This window comes from Dipodomys merriami, unplaced genomic scaffold, assembly GCF_024711535.1.
Source record: "Dipodomys merriami isolate MVZ:Mamm:240054 unplaced genomic scaffold, mDipMer1.0.p SCAF_580, whole genome shotgun sequence".
NCBI lineage: Eukaryota > Metazoa > Chordata > Mammalia > Rodentia > Heteromyidae > Dipodomys > Dipodomys merriami.
Window position 1 is genome coordinate 567,672 of NW_027206158.1, and position 26,096 is coordinate 593,767.

The 26,096-nt window shown below is 39.8% G+C and overlaps 1 long non-coding RNA gene across 1 annotated transcript in view; it reads left to right on the forward strand.

Moving 5' to 3' along the window:
• Positions 1 to 6,064: 6,064 nt before the first annotated feature.
• The window catches only part of LOC138813075 (uncharacterized), a 99,572-nt gene continuing 79,540 nt past the window's right edge, over positions 6,065 to 26,096 (forward strand). The window contains exons 1-4 of the long non-coding RNA XR_011367716.1: positions 6,065 to 6,425; positions 8,910 to 9,009; positions 11,188 to 11,295; positions 16,091 to 16,257. This is a non-coding gene — a long non-coding RNA (uncharacterized lncRNA). The remainder of the gene's footprint in view (positions 6,426 to 8,909; positions 9,010 to 11,187; positions 11,296 to 16,090; positions 16,258 to 26,096) is intronic.

The window sequence follows — 26,096 nt, forward strand, 5'->3', positions numbered from 1 at the left end:
TTTTGCCAGCATTTTTATTTGTGTTCTTGGTGATAGACATTGTCATTGAAGTGTGAAAAATTCAATGTCCTTTGGCTTTGCATTTCCTTTATGCCAAGGATGTTGAGCATCTATTTTTGTATTTTAATTGGCCCCATATACTTCCAGATGTCAGGAATATCTTTAAATTTGCTTGCCAATGTGTTCATTGACATTACTTAAGAGTTTAGATTTCTAACCTTCCTTCATATTCTGATAATTAAGTTCTTGGCTGATGTTAAGCTAATCTGTAAGCCATCTATTCACCCTAGTTACTGTTTATTGTGTTGTGCCACATTTTTAATTCAGTGTAACCCCATTTGTCAAATTTTGCTCTTATTTACTGAGATATTTGAAGTTTTAATCAGTAGCTTACTGTCTAAATAAAATGTTTCTTCTTTTATGTTGTCTGTAGTGTAGTATTTTATTTTACATTTTAGCTCTTCAATTTTTATGGGCTAGAAAAACAAGGACCATTCACAACTTAAGGCATACTGGAATACCTGGAGACAGTGTCCAGGAGAAGATGACTGGAATTGCGGTCAGAGAGAGAGAAGCTCTGTGAGTGGAAATATTTACTCACCACAAGTGCTGCCCTTGTGTACACATGTGGGACCTTTGGAGCCAGAGCGATCCTGCTTGTCTCATGGACTAGAAGTCTCCCTGAAGCCAGCAGTTGTTTCAAGTACTCAGAAAGTAATCTTGTGAAGTGAATCAAATATCCATTTGATGTTTTTAAGAATCAACGATATAGGGCTGGGAAGGTGGCTCAGTGGTAGAGCGCTTGCCTTGCATGCATGAGGCCCTGGGTTCGATTCCTCAGCACCACATAAACAAGAAGAAAAAAGCCGGAAGTGGCGCTGTGGCTCAAGTGGTAGAGCGCTAGCCTTGAGCTGAAGAGCTGAGGGACAGCGCCCAGGCCCAGAGCTCAGGCCCAACAACTGGACCAAAAAAAAAAATCAACAATATATTAAATAAAGCTACAATTTACAAATTGTCCACATACACTAATAGGAATCCTTATGCATTTCTGATCACAATAAGTAATGGAGGAAAGATTTTACCTGTTATTGGATTAACAGATATCTCCCTAGAGTAGTTTTACATATCCCTGATGCCATAAGGGTATCATGGAGTAAAATATAGACATTGTGACTTGATGAGTCTTTTACAAGGTATCCTACACTTAGACTTGTTGGAGTTGGTGAATTCTTCAAAACATGCAGCCTAACTCTGCTGACCATCTACTGGATGTTTGCCAACATCCACCTGGCACTGAACTATCTGTTCAAAATTTGAGTGCCAATTCTAATAATGTGAAACTCTTGACCTGCAGGAAAAGCATTGGAAATAGAGCCTGAAAATGGAGTGCTCAGATCAGAGAAGCACCCTCACTGGTTATTTTCAGCACCATGTTTTATGTGCCATGAAGATGCTGGCTTAGGCTGGCCCTTTAGAGTGTGCTGCTTACAGCTGTGGAATCTTCGGAATCTTTTTTTGTGCCTCTACTTTTGAATGAAAAAATGTTCTCTTAATCCAACTTCAACTATTTGATGCATGAGAATAAGAATCAATATTTATGAAGGGGGCACCTGATTCTATCTGAAAGGAGTTTCCCTAACCTATATATAGACAGAGCAAGGATAGCTTATAGCAGATTGTGAGACTTTAATCAAACAGGATTATTTGGAAAAGAGCTCGTTGTTCTAATACATTGCATAGATATGAACCACCTACAGTGTAACAGCATTCCCCCAGGCACTGGAAAACCCAAGCTCTGCTGCTCTCCAGGGAATGGACAGTTGGTCATTAACACTAGAAATCCTAAACAGTTTCAGTAGGTATGAAGTCCTCATGGGCTCTAGACACAATGAAATTCTTCCCAACTCCAGTTTGAACTTCATACCTTAGGACCAACTCACAAAGTGAGATTTTTGTGGGGTTGTTAGGCACTTTGAGACGTTTAGAATGTTTTTGACTCTTTTTGGAGCCCACTCTTGTGGCAACACTAGCATTAGTTTAAGATCTAAAGCCAGAGCCAGCTGTAGCACCTTGTGTTGGCCCACAGGCAGAAACTGTGCAATCTATATATTGTACTAATCACCCACAGTACCTGTTTGATTGGCAAAGCTGATATTCGAATTTTTTGTATTATCTGAGACAAACCCAACATCAGTTCTGTCAGGAGAAGCTTACGAGATGAGTAAGGAGAGGCCTCATAACTTGTCTTGCTTTCTTTCTTTTTTTAAATTGTGAAAATACCATACAGAGGGGCTACAATTACATGGGCAAGGTAATGAGTATATTTCTTATCAAGCATTGTAGCCTCCTCCTTTGTTTCCCCTTTCCATCCCTTCCCATCCTCCACCTGCCCCCCCAATCCTCCCACCCGCCTACCCCCACCCATGAGATGTATAAGTCGTTATGTCTTGCTTTCTGTACCTAGTGGCACATATTAATATATATGGTGAGGCTAAGGATGGGTCAGAGTTCCCCTTACTCTTGTGTCCTCTTGTTCTGTCTAGGACAACTTGCCTTTAAAAATGTTTTTATTGATACAGGTGGACCCATTGCAACAATGAGATGTACAAGTCATTATGTCGAAAACGAACTTTACAACTTTGGTGTGGGGGTGTGGTGGAGGGGAGGATTGGGGGGGTGGAGAGAGGATGGGAAGGGATGGGAAGGGGAAACAAAGGAGGAGGCTACAATTCTTGATAAGAAATGTACTCATTATCTTGCCATGTTATTGTAACCCCTCTGTACAGTATTTTCACAATAAAAAAAGAAAAAAATGTTTTTATTGATATTATAAAGGTGATACACAGAGGGGTTACAGGTACATAAGTTTGGACAGGTTCTGAAAGATTAAACATTAAAGTAGAGAGATGGGACCTTTTTCATTCCCATTAGAGCTGAACAGTCAAGCACTGGAATAGAGCTACAGCTAGGCAACCACTCATGCTCATCTGCCAGGAGAGTTTTCCATCTTCACCACGTATTGAGTTCCTGATATTCAGTGGAGCCCAGCCCACACATAATACTATTTGCTAGTAGTAGGATATGTTTACCTACACCAGGAGATAGACAAATGCTTGAGGGGCAATGGTAGAACTTGCTTCCATGACCAAGAAGTCACAACACCTCCCTGTGTTAGGATTGAGATTAGGGACTGAAAATTTTGTTATCCCTTTCCTATTTTCATTTCCTTCTGGGATACTCTGGTGCTGGGTATACTCTGTAGTTTAAATAAACTTGGCTATGGAGGCTCAGTCAGAGGTGACAAAGGAGTCTTTATTGGAGTGCTAGTTATGTGCAGATGACCAATTACAAAGACCTGCATCCACCAAATACACTGAACTCAGGAAACAGACCAAAGGAAAACAATACTAGCAAACCAATTCAGCTCCAATGGATTGCTGAGTTGGGATGACATGATGACTGGAGAAGAGCCAGGAGACATAAAACAGGACATGAACATGGAGATACGTGACATAGCATAATGGCTCCTGAGTAGGCCCATGCCTAGGTAGTCTTTTCTGGGGGCAGTATCAAGGAAACTCCTGGTCCCAGGCACTGGATGGACAGGCTTAATCGCCATTCATCCAGATACCCACCCAGAATTTTAAATTTTGCCATTACCAGTTTATTGTCTTACCAGTAAATTTTGTGCATTCTTGTGTATTTTCTTGTTCACTAATGTAGGTATCTTTTGGACTAAAAGACTTCAGTATTTTTGTAGAATAGGTATGGTGGATGTATAGTCTCTTAATTGCATCAGTCTGGAAATATGTTTGTGCATTTGTCCTTTATCTTTCTCTTGTGAAAGATATCTTTGAAAAGTACCGTTGTCATGGTAGATAGAATGCATTTTTTTCAGTTCTGTAAAGACTTCCTGCCAAACCCTGCTGGCATCTGTGTATTATATTTAGGACTCAACTGTTAGAGAAACAGAGACACACCTAAGTATTAGATCCATTTCTCTTCTAAGCTAGAGAATCTTCCATACAAAATTCACTTTTGACAGCTTGATCATACAATAGCTTGCCATATATGTGTAGATGTCATTGTCAAAAATTTGATTAACATTTTATGTTTTAGTTGGTATCATGTATTCTTATTCTTGTGTATGTAGGAATTTAAAATTCTGTCATTACTTATTAGAACAAGCATTTTAACTTGTTAGCATCCTCATCATTTCCTAAATCCACAAAACACTAATATTAACTATTATTTATACTGTTGTCAACTTTTGACAAAACTTCTTTCACATGTCTCCTCATCCTTGCTTTCAGTTTAGTACTCGACTAGATTTCCTTCAACGTAACTATTTTCTTCTATTTAGAAGACATCACTAAGTTAACAGGCATGAATTGAGAAATTTTAAATATATATATATATATTATACCATATGTTGAAAAAGTTAATATTCTCATTTGAATTTCCATGTTGCTACCATTGTTTACTCCTTTGAACAATTCGTTTTTACTTCCTTATATTAATTTCCTTAAAATGTGCACACATACATATATCAAAAGTGTACACAAAGAAAGAAATGTACTTTAATCCTTTTTACTCCTGTTTTCTTTCCTATCCACAATTTTAATCTAAAAATATTGTGAATATAATAGTGATTACTCCTTTTTGTCCTACTGGCCTTGGAATTGGAATTTCAATGTAGAGTTTGCTCACAATTCATTCCTCTTCCCCCATGTTTGATGTTCCTCTGTTCAGAATGATTTCCTAGAGTTGAATGAATCCCTTTGTGCTACATGAATGAAAATACAATTCCCTCACCTGATATTTGAGCTCTTGTTCTGATTGATATTGCAGGACGTGTTGTTCACAATGTTGGGTGTGTGAGCAGAGCTTACTATGGAATCTTCTCTAAATGACACTTTGCTTCTGAAAGATGTTCTTAAATTGAAATATTTGTTAGTTAGCCTGACTTCCCATATAAACACATAACCTAAACTGGGTGACTCGAACACAAATTTTAATTTTATTTTCAATTCCCTGGCTTGAATTTGGGGCCGTGGAGTTGTACCTGAGCAGCTTTGTACTGAAAGCTAGCATTTTACCACTTGAAACAAAGCATCACTTCCGAATTTTGAGTGGTTAATTGGAGATTAATATTCCATGGAGACTTTCCTGCCAGTGCTGGATTCTAACTATGGTAGTCAGATCTCAGACTCCTGAGTAACCAGGATTACAAGTGTGAATCACTGGTGCCCAGCCAAACAAAAGTATTTTCACACACATATGGAAATTGTTACCCCAAGAAAAAGACAACTGAATACTTGGAGTCTTATGAGAGTCTATTTCATATTTAAGGGACAAGTTTGTGCTGTGGTGCATGTGAAAGTGGGCATAAAGTAAGCTGTCTCAGAGCTTAAGTAAGTTTCTGAATCTCATGCATGACAAATTCCCTTCATGTCCTTACTTATTCCTATTTACAAACATAAGTATAATATTTGTAATTTATCCTGATTGGAGATAATGTTTTAACATATTCATTGGCAGAGAAGTAAGCATTCAAACAATCAAAATCTTAAGTTTTGAAAAACTCCCTAAATTTCTATGCTCATTATGCAGCTTGATTTTCAAGAACTATAATTCGTTTTGGGATTGGCTTTTTCTGTTGAAGAAATGAAAAAAAACTATAACTTGACCTTGGGATTTGATATTTATGTGGTTCAATATGGAAGTTGGACAGCATTTAAAAATCCCTTCATTTGCCTCTTTAGGAAGTACGAGATCCTTAACCAGCCTTGTATGAGAAACTGTAAGACTATGGCAGCATTTACAAGACCACCAGGATTAAAATCTGCCCAGATTGGGACACTACTGGACCTCTACAAGATTGCATAGGTGAAAGTGGGACGAGTGAAGTAATATCTTAAAATGTCTAAATTGGTGCCGTTTCAGGTGTTAGAAAAGAATGAAAAGAGGCTGAGAAAATGCAGTCACCATGGAGACGCAGCCAGTATGGGCAGCAATTAACCCTCAAAAGCAAGGCTTAGAACAATTTACCAGATCTCAACCGTGGCTCCTTGCCCCCGGTTACCCTGAAAGCGAACCATTCAGGAGTATGCAATGCCTTGACTCAACCACTTCCATAGCCCTCATGGGCTGGACGCCGGGTTACAACCAGGTTTACAAGGGGAAGAAGCTAGCTGAACAGATGTTTCAAGGACTTATTCTTTTTTCTGCAATAGTTGGATTTATCTATGCATAAATGGCTGAACAGTTTGGATGGACAGTCTATATAGGTATGGCCGGATTTGCTATTCCATGTTTGCTGATGCTTCCTCCATACCCATCTATGCACGACATCCCCTCAAATGGTTATCTGTTCAAGAATCAAGAACAGAAGACAAGAAAATTGGGGATAGAAAAATTAAGAGGTATGTTAAAAAAAATTCATTGGGTTTTTACATTTGTTTTCTCTGAGATGAGCTAAGTTGACATCATACCCAAATCATGAGCCTAAAACTCCCTATGCTCTTAAACACAGATTTCTTTATATTTTAGTTTTCTTTATATTTCTTTTTTGTTATTGTTTTGTTTTCTACCCCTAGTTAATTGAGTGTTGATTAGTTACAAAATAGTCTCCTATTGTTCACTTCTTATTTTGAAGAAGAAGCCAAAGCCAAGCCTGTCATAGTAGCACTAGCCTGGCCCTTCTCCTAGCCATCTGTGAGCATTCATGAGTGACAGTCAGGTTCAGCACATTCTTGGCTTTGCTTCTGTCTTTTTTGTACTTTTTTAATTCTAAAAATGCTGTATAGAGGGGTTACAGTTCATGAGCAAGGTAATGAGTACATTTCAGCTCCCCTATGAACCAGAAATCCCACTTTGGGGCATTTACGAAAGGATCACAAACAAGGCCATACTCAGGCTACCAGTACAACTATGATTATAACAGCATTATTTAACATAGCTAAGATATTGAACCAAACCATATGTCCTTCAATAGATGAATGGATCAAGAAAATGTGATATAGATATATATATACATATATACATATACATACATACATACTATATATACATATATAAACATACATACAATGAAGTTTTCTTTATATTCCAAAGGCAGTTAGAAATAACTCAGGTGTATTTGACTTACAAATATTTTAGACAAATATTTTAGACTTTTGGAAAACAAAAGTACATGTATGCAATGTTTCTTCCAGGTACAAATAATAATAAATGCCACATAAATGACAGCCAAAAAGGAAAAGGTATGATAGGAAAAAGGTGTATTTAGGAACATAATTTTTGTGATATCAAAGACTATGCATTCAAAGATAATAGGCTACTTATAATCTAATTGGCTTGAAAAAGGGAATGCAAAAGTTACAGTAGATTACTGGTTTATTTGGAGTTTTAAGCCCTATCAATAATTTCCTTTAAAAATTGGGAAGTTGAAAATGACTTTAGAGTGTGATAATATGTTGAACTGGGTGGTTCATACATAATAATACCAGTTACTAAGGAAAATTATCTCTAAGTACCCATCAAAACGCAGGGAGTAATTTGTAGTTTAAGTGGTAAAGTACTAGCCTTGAGGAAAAAAGCAAAAAGTGAATAAGGCTCTGAGTTTGTCAACCTGAACTAGCATGTGTGTGTGTGTGTGTGTGCGCGCACACACACACACACACACACACACATACACATACACGCACACGCATGCTCATGTGCAAGGGATGTTGAAAGACTCAGAAAGAGAAATGGAGTGTAAGTCCTTTCATATGTATATTAGATCTAAAATATGACCATGAAATTTGAAAAAAGTAAAACACATGTCCATTAATTATATATGAGTTCAGACTATATAGTACAGAAAGCAGTAAAATTTTATGTTGAATTAATTTTTTTGTGAAAGTATTGTACAGAGGGGTTACAATTACATGGGCAAGATAATGAGTACATTTCTTATCAAGCATTGTAGCCTCCTTCTTTTTGTCCCCTTCCCATCCCTTCCCATCCTCCCCCGCCCCCCCAATCCTCCCAGGCGACCACCCCTCTGCACCAAAGTTTTAAAGTTCATTTTCGACATAATGACTCAATTTTATGTTCTAACCTCTCTGACATAACAGTATCACATGTGAACAGTAAAAAGATGAAGCATATCTTGTCCTTGGGTAGGTGTTAAAGGAGAAATGGAAAGAGGCAAAGTAATAGGGAGTAGATGGCTTGGAAAATACAACATAAGATTCAATGCACATATGTGAAAATGGAACTAGGAAAGAAAGGGGATGGGTGGGGTTTTTATAGACTAGAAGAGTCGATGGACACTATGACAAAGTCTAAGAGGCATTGTAAAAACCAATTGATACATTGTACAACTGTTTAAAAAAACTATCCATGAGGCCTGTAATTCTAATTACTCAGGAGGCTGTGAAATGAGGATTGTGGTTTGAAGCCAGCCATGGCAGAAAAGTTCATGAGACTCTTATCTCCAACAAACTACTCAGAGAAGGCTGGAAATAGTGCTGTGGCTCAAGTTGTACAGGGCTAACCTTCAGCACAGAGAGGTTTTGGAACAGCATTTTGATCTTGATTTGAAGTGCCAAGACAGGCACAAAAACAAAACAAATCAAAAGATAAAAAGAAACAAACCAAAAACAAAAAAGATCTTAATTTTTATATTTTTGAAAATTACAATAAAAACCCATGTTCCACCTACTTCAAATAGTTAGATAATATACATTACATGGCTGTGCTTATGATGGATGGAAATTTTCTCATTCATGTAGCATCTAATGTTCAGTCGAGGCATGGTTTTTCATGCCTCCCAGGCTATGACTTGTGTAGGCTGAGGTTATGGGCTTGGAGCTGCAGATGCTGATACCCTTCTCAACCAGTGTTTCACCTCTTAACAGGGCAGTCATACCCAAGGGCTCCTTCAACTACAGCTTCATGACCTCTTCGTGGTCCTGTGGGCCCAGTTGGGGGTGCCATCCTGGATAGATGTGATTTGAAGTAAGTTCATTCTACTCATCCTCTATGCCAAAAGAGTCAAGTGTGAGAGGGTTTGCAGACATTTGAAGTAATGTACATACACGGTGCTCCAGTGGCCCCACATACCTACCCAGCATATGCCTGTGTATCCTAGGATTATTGGTCTGGAGCAGGGGATGCTTCCAACATATTCCCTAACTAGTGCTTCACCTGCTAAAGTGAATAAATGATTGAGAGCCTCTTGTTTACCTTAAGGAAATCTAAATTCCTGATCTGTGCCAGGCCACAACAGATGCCATCCCACATGCCCCCATTTCATTTTATGTTAGACATCTCCTGCCACACTGTGGGAACCAAATCACTGGTGAGCAGTTGTGCATGTATGTACACACATTCTCACTAAGGCATGTACATAGTGTCAGATTTGACTGGTTGTATACTATATATTATAGTACCAAAGTGAAAGAAGACTTGGAGATTCCTTGACTACGAGCTGTCCTGTTTTGCTATTTAGCTGTGTCCTGTATAGCCCAGGGTTGTGGGATTCGAAGTGGGCATGCGTCCACCTTCCACAACCAGTGCTCCTTCTCCTACAGGGAGAGCATACCCAAAACCCTGTTCTTTCCCTCTTGGACTAACATCTTGCAGGTCCTTCTCTGAAGACCGAGGTGACAGTGCCATTCCAGATGCCCTAGTTTCTATGCAAATAGGACCACTCTCCCTTTGTGGTAACTGAATATTTGTGTGGGGTTGAGTGAGTATATCATTGTGCTTGTGTATACACCAGTTTGTGGAACACAAGGACCTGTGGCAAGATTTTCCCACTTGGGTGCTGATGCCAGCCCAAGGGAAGAAAAGCATAGAGAGTAGGTCTTTCATGTCTCCCTTGCAGAGTATGGCCTGTGCTGCTTGGGATTACCGGGCTGGAGTTTGGCATGGTGCTGCACTTTCTAACCAGGGCTTATCCTGTTACAGGGAAGCCATACAAGGCGGCCAGTTTTTCTTCACTTTGGGACCTCTGGCTTCCTGGTATGAGTCAGCCCATGTGCAGCTATATGTGCCTATGTCCTTCTCAGTAAGTGGTTCCACTCCCGGTTGGAACTGTGGGAATCCAGTTGTGATATGTGTTGTGCATGTGTGTATACACATTCACAGGAGGGCACAAATGTGGTGCCATAGTGGCCTTGTTGTGCAATATATTGGATCCAGAAGAAGGGAAGCCATAGCTTGTCCTTTTTCCTTAGCTGGCTAATTTCAGTGTAGCCTTGGGAGGCCTTCAATTCAAAGTGATTCCATTCCCTCCTCTGTCCTGTGAAAATGAAATAATGGGTCAGGGATTTTGTGCATGTGTATACACATGTTCCCATGAAAGCACTTAACCTATTTTTAAATTAGATAGGTCCTAGGTGTTTTTGGACCCAAGAGAAAAAGGATGGGGTTGGAGACTGTAAAACATCCCTTTCACAGGCCTGTGGAGCCGGGCTTATATGCCTGGGACTTGGGGTGCTGCCTACCTTCCTAAATGTGCTTACTCCTGCTAAAGAGAGGTCGTGCCTGGTAGCTTGCTCTTCACCATGTGGACTACTGTCTTGCTGGTCCCTTCTGATAGGCCTATGCGCCAGTACACACTTTCATAAGAGGGCACATACATGATGCCAGATAGGCCTGATTGTGGGCATATTGGGCCTGGTCCTGTGTCCATACCCCTGTAATTCCTTTGTAGCCTGGGGTTATTAACTTGGATCTGGGTATGTTGCTACCTCCCTAACTAGTCGTTTACCTGGTACAGTGACTTCATAGTGAGGACCTCTTCTTGTTCATGTAAAGGAATTCTTTATTCATGATTTGTCAGCCTCAGAGACAGTGCCATCTGAGATATATCCATTTTCATGTAAAGATTGCTCCTACCCTGCCATTCTATGGGAACCCATTCATGGAATGTGGACACATGATTGTGTCTATGTGGTGCCAGTTGGACTAAGGGTGGGCTCTAGCGGGCAGAAGAGATGGCACATTGGAGCTTGGAGTATGTCCACCACCCTTCCCAACTATAGCCTATATACTGGGATTATGAGCCCTGAGCAGGGGATACTGTTGCTCACCCCATCCAGTGCTTCCCCTTCCACAAACAGGTCATGCCCAGTAGCCTGTTTTTCTTAATCTTGCAAACCTCTAGCTTCATGATTTGTGTTGTCCTAGATGCAGGTACCATTTGCAGATGACCCCAATTCAAAGGAAGCTGTTCCTCTCCTGCCCTTGCCCTGTGGGAACTGAATTGCAAAACAAAAAAGAAAACATTACGAACTAGTAAGTAGTGGGGTACTTGAAGTTATTTCACAAATGAGGGTCCTTATTAAGGCTTCTTACCCCCTTTTTTCTTCCTTGAAAAATTTTCCAGTGTACTAAAAATCATCACAAATACTTATGACAGTGCATATTAATTGTGATGTACTTCATATTATGTATGAAAATTTTCTTCATGAATTTTAGTCAGTGGTGTTTGATAACTTTTACTCCTCTATATGCAGTTTGCATAATGATAAAGTTGGTATCAATATCCACATATATTCTTATATAATCCTTATCCAATCATTTGGTATTGTCCAGTATATTTTTAACTTTTCCCTAGTCTGACAAGTGTGATATCTCTTTATTGTTCCTGATAGAATATTTTTCATAAATCTTGCCACATCACATATGCCTTTTCTTGTGAATTGCATGCTCAGATATTTTATTCAATATCATGTATCCTATCTGTCATCTTCTTGATTGAAATGTTCCTTTGTTGAATACATACTATTTAAATGTCTTCAGCCTTAAGAGAGGATGTTTATATTTTTCTTGATATTACTTACTCAACCAAAGGTGTTGCTGTAATGTAAACTTATTGATATTTTCCGACCTTTGTATTCATTTCCTTGGGGAAAATCTCCATTCTTAAAATGTACTCTTATTTCATTCTTAAAGCTTTTAAGTGTTGCTTTCTACCTTTGCCTCTTTGTTTTTAGGAATTGTTTGCTACGGCTTTAAGTTAAGGTCTATTTTGTATCTTATTCCATATAAATAGATAGCTCATCCAAATAGCTATTTGTTGAATAGTCTAATGTCAAATCTCAGGATTCTACATGGGCTTGTACTCAATTCTCTACCCTGTGTAATTCTTTTTCTTCAGCTGTAATACCAGATTGTCTTGATTACTAGGCTTTAGTATAACAAATCCTCATTTTGAGTTATGGTGTGTCCCCAAAATTGTTCTTTCATATTCTTTGTGTCTTTTGATCTTTACAAATCCTTCCCCTCCTCTGTTAGCGGGGACCAAACACCGAGTCTCTTGCATTTAAGGCAAGCACTCTACCACTCAGCAACTCACCTCATAACTTTGAGGAACAACAGTCACTGGGTCCAGGTGAGGTTTGGGGAAGTTTCCCTCTATCAGTAGAAACTCTTGACTTAGGGTCCTTGGTCACAGAATAAAAATTTGCAGAGTAGTCACCATGGTAAGAAAACTTGGCAATACTTTATTGAGTTAGCAAGCAAACAAACAGATAAGCAGATAAACAGGAAGACAGAGGCACACTCAGAGTGTGAGTGCTCTTAACAGTAGGCGCAAAGAGCTCTTTGACATCAGTGGCATTTATATAATAAAAGCAAGTCCTGTCATAAAGCCATATATATAGGTGTTTATCTTTGCTCTTAATCACTCTGGGGTTATACCATCTGAGTTCTTGGTTATTTGGTGATTCAGTCTTTAGTGTATTTCTTTTTTTGGGGGGGAGGGTCCAGTCATGGGGCCTGAACTCTGGGCCTGGGCACTGTCCCTCAGCTCTTCAGCTCAAGGCTAGTGTTCTACCACTTGAGCCCCAGCGCCACTTCTGGCTTTTTTCTTTTTTCTTATGTGGTGCTGAGGAATCGAACCCAGGGCCTCATGCATGCAAGGCAAGTACTCTAACACTGAGCCACCTTCACAGCCCCTTTAGTGAATTTCTTACAGGAAAGAATGCATATATTTTTGCCATAGAACAGATGCTCATCCTTAAGATGATGAATGCATCCTGAGTTAGAAGCAAAGAAGATAGTGCATGTATTATTCTAAATGTATTATTTCTATCAGAGTTCCTAGATGTCATTTTCCAGGTCTCATTTTTTCTAAGCTATGCAACCTGAAACTATAAAAAGTCCTGATAAGACTTCTCATAAAATTCCATTCAATTTATAGATTGATTTGATAGAAAACAATACATTCTTTAGATATTGAGTATTCCCATGAATGATTTTTTTTTGGAGGTCCGGTCATGGGGCCTAAACTCTGGGCCTGGGCACTGTCCCTCAGCTCTTCAGCTCAAGGCTAGTGCTCTGCCACTTGAGCCACAGCGCCACTTCTGGCTTTTTTCTTTTTGCTTATGTGATGTTGGGGAATCGAACCCAGGGCCTCAAGCATGCAAGACAAGCACTCTACCACTGAGCCACCTTCTCAGCCCCCCATGCATGATTTTGACATGGCTGTATTTTGCTGTTTTTCAGTTATTTTTTAATGATTAATGTTTGTTACATAGTATTATATATCTTTTGTATGATATGCTTCTTTGTGTGTTTTTGTTTGTGTGGTTTGGTTTGAACAACGTGGGGAATTGAACTGGTGTATGGGAGGAAAGCATTCTACCACCTAAGCCACAATATAGCCATGTTAGTAACTATTGAAGCTACTTAAAATAATCATCCATCTTATAATTTGTTATTTTTACCTTTTTTTCATCCTGGGGAACTGAGTATAGGAGTCTGGTTTTTTTTTTTTTTTTTTTTTTTTGTGTGTGTGTGTGTGTGTGTGTGTGTGTGTATGCACATGCATGCATATAAGTGTATATGTGCCAATACTGGGGCTTGAATCCTCTTAACTTTTTCCAGCCAAGGTTAGCATTTACCATTTGAGCATGTATACACCTTCAGTGTGGCTTTTCTGGTTAAATCCTACTCAGGAGGATACACATGGCAGTTCAAAGCCAGCCTGGGCAGAAAAGTCCAGTAGTCCTAAGAACTACTTTGAAAAACTACTATGAAAAACCTGGAAGTGGTACTATAGCTCAAAAATAGTGCTCAAGCTTTGAATTGAAGCCCTCAATCCTTAGGGCCAGCACATACAAAAATTAATGAACTTTGAATTGTATAACCATGATGTATTTACACGATGATCTACAGATCTCAGCCTCTCAAGTAGGTAGCATTGTAGGTGTGATCCTGTAGTAATAATAAGTCATTTATTATTGTTACTAATGGATATATTTTAAAGACATAAGTGTATGCTAGTGGCTCAAGTCTATAATCCTAGCCAGTCAAGAGGCTGAAGTTTAAGAATCTCTGTTCAAAGCTGACCCAAGGGAGAAAAATCTATGTGTCTTATCTCCAATTAACAACCAAAAAGTTGGAAACACAGCTGTAGCTTTAGTGGCATAGTAGTAACCTTAAGCAAAAATGCTTAGGGACAGTGCCCAGACCCAGAGTTCAAGTCCCAGAATCAGCCCCCAAAATTAAAATAAATAGAACACAGAATAACTCCAGGTATGGCTAGTGATAGTATGCGTAGTTTGCATGAAATTCTGAATTTGATTGCCACCAGCAAGAAAAATACACAAACCAAGAAAAAATGTTTCCAAAGTCAGAGGGAATTTTTTACTGATCCTTACTAACAGACAATTTTTTTCTTACACAATTTCATTTAGAAAGTTAGCCCAAGGCAGGTGCTAGTGGCTTGGCTCATGCCTGTAATACTAACTACTCAGGAACTTGAGAATTGAGGATAGTGGTTCTTGAGACTCTTCAATAAGCTACTCAAAAATAACTGGAAGTGGCCTTATGGCTCAAGTGATAGAGAGCTAGCCTTGAGCTCAAAGAAGCACAGGTACAGGGGCCAGGCCCAAAGTTCAAGCTTCATGGACAACAAAAATAAAAATAAAAAGCCAAACAATAACTCCAGTAGAAGAGAAATGATTATGCAATGGCTACTTTAGCAAGAATGCATTTCTCAGTTTAAAATGAGGTTTCACTTTGTATAACCTTATAAATATAAGATAATTAAATTTCAAGTAATTATTTAACTTCACTATCCACTAAGCAGCAACAAAAATGATCCTTATCAGAAAAAACAATGTTGGAGGAATATCAGTACCAAATTTCAAACTCTACTACAAAGCCATAGTAATCAAAACAGGTGGTTACTGGCGCAAAAACAGACCTCAGGACCAATGGAATAGAATTGAAAACCCAGAAATGAACCCATCTAATCTTCGATAAGGGAACTCAAAAATAGAATTGAAGAAAGACAACCTCTTCAGTAAATAGTGCTGGCAAAGCTGGTTAACTACTTGTGGAAAACTAAAGCTAAATCCTTATATATCACCCAGCACCAGAATCAACTCCAAATGGACCAAAGACCTCAGAGTCAAAGCAGACACCCTGAAAACATTACAGGACAGAATAGGAGAAACCCTGGGTTTCCTTAGTGTATGCCAAAATTTTCTTAATAGATATCCAGAAACACAATAAATCAAAGAAAGTTTGTTCAAATATGCTTTCATGAAATTGCAGAGTTTCTCCATGGCAAAGGACATAGCTAGCAAAATCAATAGAAAGCCCAGGGATTGGGAGAAGATCTTCACTAGCCATACAATGGACAAGGGTCTCATATCTAAAATAATAGTTTCATTTCATTTAAGTGTTTTTTTTTCTCAGTGGTGGGGCTTGAACTCAGAGCCTGGCCACTGGCCCTGGCCCTTTGTGTTCTCGAGGCTGGTGCTTTACCTCTTCAACCACAGCACCACTTCTAAGGAAGAAATGCTTCTGGGGGCTGGGCACTATAGTCTCACCTCTCTAATCCTACTCAGAAGGCTGCTATCTGAAGACTGAATTTGAAAGCACACAATTATCTCCATTTAGCCATCAAAACTGTGGTAATATAGCCTTAGCTCAAGGGATTGAACACCAATCTTGACAGAAAAAAACTAGAGGATAGTACCCAGGCCCTGAGTTCAAGTTCTCATACAAGCACAAAAAAAAAAGAAAACAGCGAGGTCGAGTAATAATGGAGCTTCCTGTTTTCATACCTTTCCAGGACTGCATGGAGGAAATAATCCTGTTATGTGAAAAGAAGTCCCCATTGAAGCAAATGAGTGAATAGTGGAAAATCTTCAGCAGCAACACAAAAGCTTTCAAGGTGGATGACAGGCATAGCAAAGTTAATGAGTGTTAGTAACATGTCTTTGATGTCCTTGTATTAAGGTAAGAAATGACTTGAAATTGCTTCCTACTTCTAAGCTTACTTCACTGAGCGAGGAACCTAAGCATGCCTTTCTTCTACAGTAATCTGGAATCTTTATAAACTTGCAGATTAAAGTTTGATGCTTAAAAAGAATACTTATAATTTGTGCATTAAAAGAGATTGATTATTAGTAAAAAGTTATTATGCATTAGGTTAGTATTGTTTTTTTAGTACTTGGGATTAAAAGCAGAGCCTCTGTTAGAGAAGTTCTGCACCTGTTTCTTTGAGACTGAATCTTCCTGTGTGTGTTACCCAGGATGTCCTTCAACTCCTGGGCTTGAATGATCCTCCCACCAAAAGTGACCAGCCATTGGTAGGATGAGGTATATGATCAGCTATTGCAGGGGACTGAGCTAAGGTTCAATGCTAATACTTGGTGTAGGTCTCAGGAGCGTGAGTAAACCAGATGTTCCATTTTGGAAATAGCGTTCCTGAATTTGAATTCCAATCCCAATAATCTAGACTATTGTCCTAAAGAAGGAGGTGTTAACATTGACTTAGATGGCTTGTAAGGAGAGTATCTTTCATGAAGCTGGAAGTGAGCCTAACAGTGGTCTGCTAAACAGAAATTCTGGACTAAGGAAAATGAGGCTAAGGATGGGAGGAATTTGCCACATTATGTTAACTCTCAACAAGAGAATGGATAAGGGATATCATTCCTTTTCCCTGCAAAGTCTTGAAGGTGATTTGGCCTTCAAGATGGGCTATTTTTAAGCCCATGGATTGGGAGAAGATAAACTAGCCATACAATGGACAAGGGTCTCATATCTAAAATATACTTGGAACTCAAAAAATTAAATCCCCCAACAACAAATCATCAAAGAAACAACTGCACAAGAAATAAGTGGGCTAAAGACTTAAAGAGAAACTTCTCTGAAGAGGAAAGAAGGATGGCCAATAGACACATGAAGAAATGCTCAACATTCCTCTCCATAAAAGAAATGCAAATCAAAGCAACACTTAGATACCACCTCACTCCAGTTAGAATGGCTAAAATCACGAACTCTAATAACAACAGATGCTGGAGGGGATGTGGACAGAAGGGAATCTTACTGCATTGTTGGTGGGAATGTAAACTTGTTCAACCACTTTGGCAAGTAGTATGGAGGTTCCTCAAAAGACTCCACATAGAGCTCCCCTATGACCCAGCAATCCCACTTTTGGGCATTTACCCAAATGTATACAAACAAGACCACACTAAAGTTACCAGCATGACTATGTTTATTGCAATATTATTTACTATAGCTAAGATATGGAACCAAGCCCGATGCCCCTCAGTAGATGAATGGATCAAGAAAATGTGGTATATATACACACACACACACACACACACACAATGGAATTCTATGCCTCCATCAGAAAGAATGGCATTGCCCCCATTTGTTAGGAAATGGAAAGGCTTGGAAAAAATTATATTAAGTGAAGTAATCCAGGCCCAGAGAAAAATAGGTCCCATGGCTTCCCTTATTTGCAATATCTAGTATATGTCTGAGTTAAGCAGTAAATGTCAGATAAGGTGATGTTAGGGAAATGAAACCTAAAATATATATTCAAATGTTTTTTTTTCTTTCATGCGATTGTTTCTAACATTTATAAGATTATTTCTTTGTTGCTATGTATGTCCCTTCCCCAAAGTATAACCCCTGCTTTCACTGTATTTGATGTCAGTATAATTTGTGGAGGGGAAGGGGAAAAACAAATCGTTTAACTAGGGATACAGGTGGACCCATTGCAACAATGAGATGTACAAGTGTTTTGTCGAAAACGAACTTTACAACTTTGTTGGGGGGGCAGGGGGATTTGGTGGAGGGGGCGGGGAAGATGAGAAGGAATGGGAAGGTTAAACAGAGGAGGAGGTTACAATGCTTGATAAGAAATGTACTTATTATCTTGTCCATGTTATTGTAACCCCTCTGTACAGTATTTTCACAATAAAAAAAAAACTAATTAAAAAATGGGCTATTTTGACACAAGCGATAGAATGGATTATATGAATTCTCTGGTCTTTCTAACCAGGATACAGGGGGACTCAAAAGGTAGAGAGCAAACTGCAAAAAACCATGTCTCTGCTAGCAGGCTTCCAAATTCACTGTATCCTTAAAATTTGAAACAAATTAGTTAGAACAGAAATCTTTTTTTTACATGTCTCCAATCTAAATGTTTCTTCCTTGGGTTTAGAACACTTCATAAACAAGCAAGAGCTAAGATAACACTGTATGACTCTCTCTTCCCCCAGAATTGCAGTTCTGCAGTGCTAGAACAAAGACTGTGTGTGAGGAAGGGACTGGACATATGTGTTTCTTGGATGAGAAAACTAGAGCTGATAAATTGCAGAGAACAGAGCAGATGTCATTCCTTTTCTTCCTTTCCTTGGGTAAGACTGATTCAACCATGATGCAAGATGCTGAACCAATGAATGAAGAGGGCATGCTGTGTAGGAGGAGGGGTTGCCCATGCCCAGGTGCAGCTGGGAACTTGGAGCTATTGATTCAACCTAAGGAATGTTTTTTTTTCATAAATATTAAGTCCCATTTCAGACTTCAGCACTGTCTGTGGCTGCTGTTCTGGTCTGTTTGTGTCTTGCTCTTTGGCTTTTTCCTTTGGTTACAATAGAAACTGCAGATGAAATGGAGAGTGTTGAGTGTGAGCTCAGCCATTGGGGATTAGTGATGGACTTTCCAGGCATGGGCATGCCTGTGGGATTGGAGTCTGCCTTTGACAAGCAGGGCACAGAGCGGGTTGTGCTGAGTAGAAAATGGAAAAGTCCTCTGATGAGAAAAATGCTCCAGAGAGACAATTAGCTCTAAAATGTATTGTTAACCTTCATGTCCCCAAAAAATGCTGGGGGATATTGGAGTAAATGGTTATTTTACTATAGAGATGGTGAACCTTCTGAAAAGATAAAATGGTTTAGGTCTGGGTGTAATGTTTTAAGCAATTGACAGCTACTCACAAGTTTGACTATTGATTTATTTCCATACTGATTGTTACTTTTGAGTATCTCTATTTTCCTTAGTAATTTTTTTTTCATATTGCCCACATTGGAATAGGTATTTTTTTTAACTTGTACTATTATTTCTTTGATTTCATGGTACATTATACATAAGGAAAACAGGGCAGAGGTAAATTAATTTCTTAGGCATGACTATGAATTAATTTCAATAATATGCATTGAGTATTTAAATTCTTCAACATACAATGTATGATCTAGGCTCAGTAGTTTATTCTAGAGGGAGTTTACCTTCATGAGCTAAGACAAAAGACAACTTTATGTTTTGCATCTCTATGCATAATTCCTGTAAAAAGAACTGTCTTTGAAGACTGGAAGGGTATGATTCTTATTTTGATTGGTTTCATAGAAAAATATCTCTACAGGTTGAGAGCCTTCACTTTACATCTAGAAGTTTTCTTGTTCTGTTTATTAGACCTGGAATTCAGCTTCAGGAAACCTTACTTCTTTTATGGGGAGGCAGTCAGTGTTATTTGTTATGATAATTTGTGTGTATTTGTATTTATATATGTGTTTAAATGCATGTACATACATATATATGCATATATGCATAAGTACATACATATGTATGTGTATGTATATATTAAAAATTTAGCTCAGAGTCCCTGGGTAAAGCCCTGGGAAGGGCAGAGAATGGAGCCACATAAAGAAACTACTTAGGTGTTGATGTGATGCAGTTTATGCCAACAGGCTGGTTTCTGAATCATTTTTCTTGTTTCTTTCTGGTAATTCAGGATGTACATGTTTCTAAGAGCAATATTAACAAGGCCTGTCTAGCATGGAGTTTGGTGAACTTGGCCATTGGGCACATACTTTCTGACCTGGGAAAGGTGACATTTGGGTTAGTTTCTACAGAGTATAGAATAATACAATTGGCATAATTTTGAAAGTTCTTTGGGGAGTTGTAATTGAGAGCTACATTTTGATTGACATTCATCTGGGACTGATATTCATCAGCCTCCAGATAGAACTTGGGACATAAAACAGATTAAGTCCTGACTGGATGAAACTCTGTAATCTCCAGGTGATTGTTCTCTTTTCCTCTGCCTTCCCTTTTAACATCTGAAGGGATCTTCAGTACTGTATATGGAGATGAGGTTAAAAAGGAGCATGGCTGCAAAAGTTCTCCCATGTGTTCTGTTCTTCACTTCTTATCTTTTAATATAACATAATAATCCCTTCTATGGAAAGAGAATCTAGCAGTCTTGAGTGCCCATCACTTACTCATCCAATGGGTACTTAGGAAGTACCTCCTGTGTTGTATTCTGATGTCTGCTTTTTAAGGGTATAGCTTTAAGAAATACGACATATCCTGACTTACCTTTGAATACTCAGACTGTACACCACCTGAAATAGAGAAATGTTTTTAATCTCTTCTTCAGTAGTACCCATTTCTTAGTACTGTGGACAAGGATTAAGGAATTTGGTAGCATGGAAAGCACAATAGGCACATGTCGTCTGCAGTTAGATGTTTGCTTATTTCTATTTAAGTAATGTTAAGAATTATATGACATATAGAATGTGGAAAAATTTAAAGAATGGTTTAATAATAGAAAATTTAAAACAGATTGACTGTCCTTCCTACAAAATACTTGAGAAAGGAGATATTTTGAATTTCAGATATTGGAACATTTGCATATATGTGATAAGGTAACTTCGTGCTGGGATTAATTCTAAACATAAAATGCATTCATTACTTATATACCTAGACTGAAGATAACTTTATATACTTTTAGTGTGCCTTGATGTTTTTTGTTTTCATTTCGTTTTGTGTTGTACCTGAGGCTTGATCTAAGGAACTGAGCACTTACCTTGAGCTTTTTGCTCAAGGCTAGTGCTCTACTACTTGACACACAGCTCCATGTCTACATTTTTGTGGTTAATTGGGGATCAGAATCTCAGAGACTTTTCTACCTACACTGGCTCTGAACTGTAGACATCCTTATATCTCAGCTAGCATTACAGGCATGAGCCCATAGCAGCGTGCTCCTATTTTGATGGCCACAGTCACAGGAAGCCCAATGTGGAATCTTCTCACTTGAGACAGCATCACAACACAAGATCCTCAGATTAGAGATGCTCAGCCTACATCTTACTTCTTAACCCCATTGGTTTGTCTGTAGCATTCCATTTTGAATACCACAGTTCTGAAGAAGTCCATAAAAGCATTTCTCCTCCTTCTCAGGGAGGTATTCCTGGGGTTTAGATCTTTTTAAACTCAAGTTATTTTGTTGTTTGTTAGCTTAGCTTCCTGATGCAAACTTATGCCCCCAACCCCTACCCTTTGAAATAAGAAAGTGGGTTAGGGTAAAGTAGAGACAGGTGTTTATAATGGCTTTTGTGCTGTCATTCTGAAAGGTAGGGGAGGGAAGGTGTAAGATTTTTGGGAAGGTCACAGAACATCAGCACTGGAACCCACCAATGGGAAGTCCTCATGACCAAGCCTCTTCTCCAATCAGAGCCCTCCAGGAAGGCAACCCTTTCCAGTTGTTTGGAAACTTTCTTGTCTCTGGGCAGTCACAAGGACAAAATGTTGGTGTGAGGAAGATGGAGCTCTACAGCTGTAGGAACCAAGTAGGCAAGTTAGTTGGAGGCATTGATTCTCATGACCCCATCTGAAGTCTTACGTGCCATGAGTGTGCATATGCCTGCATGTATTCCCTCTGGGGGAAATAAGAGGGACTCCCCTTTCTCCATGTCAGGGCAAAGGCCTGATGCCCAGCTGCCAGACTCAGGTGAAGGTTTGCAGGAAGTGCGATTATTCTCCCCTGTTAATTCTATAGGACAATGCCCAGAGACTCTCTTTGTGTGTCTAAGGAAGCTCACCTGTGCCTTGCTTACTCTTTGCAACCTCTGATCACTGGAGCTACTTCACATTTGTTGACAAGGTTTAATTCTTCCTGCTTACTGACTTAAAATTACCTCTAATTGTCTGTGTTCGTATGAAATTCTGTAAAGTTAACTTTCTTCTCTTTGTCTGAAGATCTACTTTTAGGTCTGTATGCTGTAAATCAGCATGTGATATGTCAACAAACTTTGTCCATACCCACATATTGTGGTCCACTTTCTGCCTATTGATCATGCGTTCCCAGGTCTCACTGAGGAATTGGCAGCAATTTGGGTTACATCTGTTTCCAGAACCAGACTTGCATCCCTTACTCCCTTTTTAATAAATCATGCAATGGCTTTGAAGGCAATGTGTTTGCAATAAGAATTGTTTGCAGAATGTTTGCCCTTCAAACTGATCATGGCCACATGCCCTGGCCATTGTCTATTGGCCATTGTCTATTGACCATTGACATTGGTCATTGTCCCAAATGTCCTTAATATGTTAAGTTTCCCACAGTTCCCCCTCAGTACCCAGCTAAGGAAGGTAATCCCATTACCACCATATTCTAACAATGAGATCAAACAAGCCAGGATTCAAAGCCAGGCCCTCACCACCAGCCTGCATGCCTTGCTCTAAGGGCATACACTTCGCTATTAAGAATAAACACTCGGTGTTTTCTTGTGAGCTGGGGTTCATAGCTATAATCTTAGCTGCTCAGAAAGCTGAGATGTGAGGGATCATGGTTCAAATTCAGCCAAAGTAGTGTGATTTGTTTCCCTTTTTTGTAGGTGGTTGTATTTTCCCACCTCCTGAGCAGATGTCAGGGACTGCATGAGACACCCAATTTGTGGCAGAGCAACCAGTCCCAGGACAGCACCAGTGAAACAGATAGTGGGAACACCACACTTTTAGTTGTGACAGGATAGCAGTTGCTCTGTTTTTGCATTTGGCATAATTATCTTGTGTCTAGAGCAAAGGAAGCATCATGATCTTGAAATATCACAAGTTAGTCTAAGCTGGTTCTGTTGAGTTGGTCTGCTTTTCCTGTAGCCATTCCCTTAAGTGTTTGGCAGGGCACCTGAAATGCTAGAATGACTGGGCATCTGTGTGTGGAGTCCTCAGAGACTGTCGTGTATACATGGTCTCTGGTGGCCTCAACACATGGCAGCTCATAACTGCAGCAGCTCAAAGGTGGCAGTGACTAGACCTTCTTCAGACTTAAGCCATAATTCTGTGGCTTGCCCTCAGATGAGACAAGTGAGGCCCATCTAATTCAAGAAGAGGGCCAGTGCCTGTGTGCTTGACTGGAAGCCACCAGTCAGACAGAAGCTGGGGGGTCCTTCAGAAGCTGAGGCTACTTCCAGTCACTGTTGGAGGCAGCGATTGGATGAGAAAGGTACCAAGGGCCTTCAAGAAGGTTCTGAGGAATTCTATTCGTGGATTTCACATCTGTTGAACCAATAACGTATGGGGGACAGAGCATTCCAAGGCAGAGCCCCCTCCTGTGCTACCATATGGCCTGGAAAATGGGATGCTATCCTGTCACATTGGTGCCAGTGAACAGCAGGCTCCTGTCAGATCCAACCTATGGTGCGATTTGCAACTGTTCTTCCCTAAGTGCGTTCTCTGGAGACCTCACTCTTCCGCTTGTGTGGTGGTGTCATTCAGCAAGAGTATCTCAAAGTAAGTGTCTGCACCTGCAGGGAAGTTAGGGTTATCTTGCCTTGGCTCCTGAAAGAAAGGCCTTGATATCCTTCACCATCAGGAGAGGTCCCTTTCCAGACCCCTGAGGAACTTTGGGCTGTGCAGTGGCTTCCATTGATTCATGTCCAATCCTTCCCATGTCGCTCAGACCTCAAATGGTTTCAGAGAAGGTGTCACCATATTAGGGGGTGTAGTGACTATTTGCCTATCAAGCCTGTAGAGAAGGAGATTCCAACTCAGTATGTGCACACAGGATTGTGAATCCAATGGTCACTACACTTGTCACATTGAATTGTCTGTTTGGAGGGACTGTTTTGAGTCTTCCCTGAGCACAGTCTTTCACCAGATACAAAGCATGTATCTGTTGTTGATTTCACGGTTTTGACTGCTATTTCACAATGATTCAGTGTAGCTTCCCTCCACAAAGCCAGGAAGCTGTCACGTTGTTATGTAAGTGAATGACCAAACCAGGCTCATGGTTTCATAGATGAGTTTGCCAGGTATTTGGTGAGAACGATTTCAGGTTCTCAGGTGAGGTGGATTCTATATGTCATGATGCAGATAGGGTTTGGGAAATGGGGTACTTGACATGCAGATTTTATTGAGAGTTGCTTAGAGATGGACTGTGAGAAAGTGAAGGGGCGCAGGGTCAGAGCAGTCACTATTGGGCAAATCATGAACATAGATGTGATGGGAATGTGTGTAGCCAGCCTACTTTGGGGTGGTTGTTAGACATTCAAAATGCATAATACCCCTTAGCTGGCTAAGTATTTTAAAGTTAGAAGCACAGGATTTTATGTTTTGGGAGAAAATTGTAACACATGTATTGAACTTTTTAAAAACCAAATTTAGGCTCTTAATTTTGTTTTTAATAAAAATTTCATCCCAGCTACAGGGAAGGGCTAAAATCAGGAGCATTGACCTTTCAGGATAGCATGGGGAGAAAAATTGAAAAGCTGAGGATGGTGGCATGCATCTGTCATCCAAGTGTGGCATGACATGCAAGTAAGAGGATCCCAGAATGTCTGGTCTTGGCATAAAGCATCACACAAAGGGATGTGGCATGGCTACAGTGGTAGAGCACTTGATTATCAAGAATGAAACACTGAGTCAGATGCCAATAATGCCAAAAGTACACAAATTAAGAGAATGAATCTAAATAAACCCCTCATGCCCACTGAATGGCCTTCATGAAATTCAAGGCCACCATTTCCTTCATCATTAGTGATTTTTGAAACACCACATGGGAATATTGGAAGGGCTGTCTGGGTTTTCCTGCTTCCTCTGCTGAGAAACCTGTCCATATGTTTTTAGATTTTAAGAACTACTATGAATTCTTTTTTTTTTGGTATTCATGTAAGGGGTAGGTTTATTCAAGATGGCACCAGGCCATCTTGGCCTTCCACAAGGCTGGGAAAGGCCTGGGAAAGGCCTGGGAAAGAGTTGGGAAAGAGCTGGGAAAGAGAACTGGGAAAGAGAGAGCTGGGAAAGAGAGAGAGTTGGGAAAGAGAGCATCTGGGTTAGGCCTTATCTGGGGTATGGGTGGAGAAAGGTGTGGCCACATCAAATTCAGATGTGACCTCAGTGGATGCAGATGTGACCTCTTCCAGGCGTTCCAGGCACCTAGGTAATGCAGGTACTCAGTGGAGACTTTGCTCTCCATCCAGGAGCAGACCTTACATTCCAGTCTTTTAATAATCATGAAATGGGGCACGGATTCTCTCTGGCTACTTCCTGCTGAACAGGGGCATTGACATTAGGGATAAAAGTCTGAAATTTGGTCCCCTCCCAGAGAAGGCAGTGAGCAGCTGCTGTCCCTTGGTGGTGTGAGTCCTTAGATGAACTCTGGAGAGGTCTCATGAGGCATTGAAGGGCTGGAAAAAAATACTAGAGAGCAAATAAATGGCAAGAGGAAGGACTGAAAATGTTGGTTGAAATGTCTCTAGCTACTTATGATATCTGGCAACTAGGTAGAGGATAAGTCAAGTGACAAAGACAAGAATATAAATTCCTGTTCAGTTAATAGGTAGACAGGTATAGACATTGGATGGGCAGGCTTCTTACTTCTATTGACCTCCCAACTGTGGTTAATTTTGAAAGGGCAGGCACAAAGTAGCTGTTTGACAACATCTCCTCTTACACCTATCCATGGTCCCTTGTTCCCCAGACTGGCTGAGTCTAGGTGCTCGTTGCTGGGATGGTTGTCCCAGTTGGTATTCAAGGAGGTTTGAACTCAAGGCCTGGGCACTATCCCT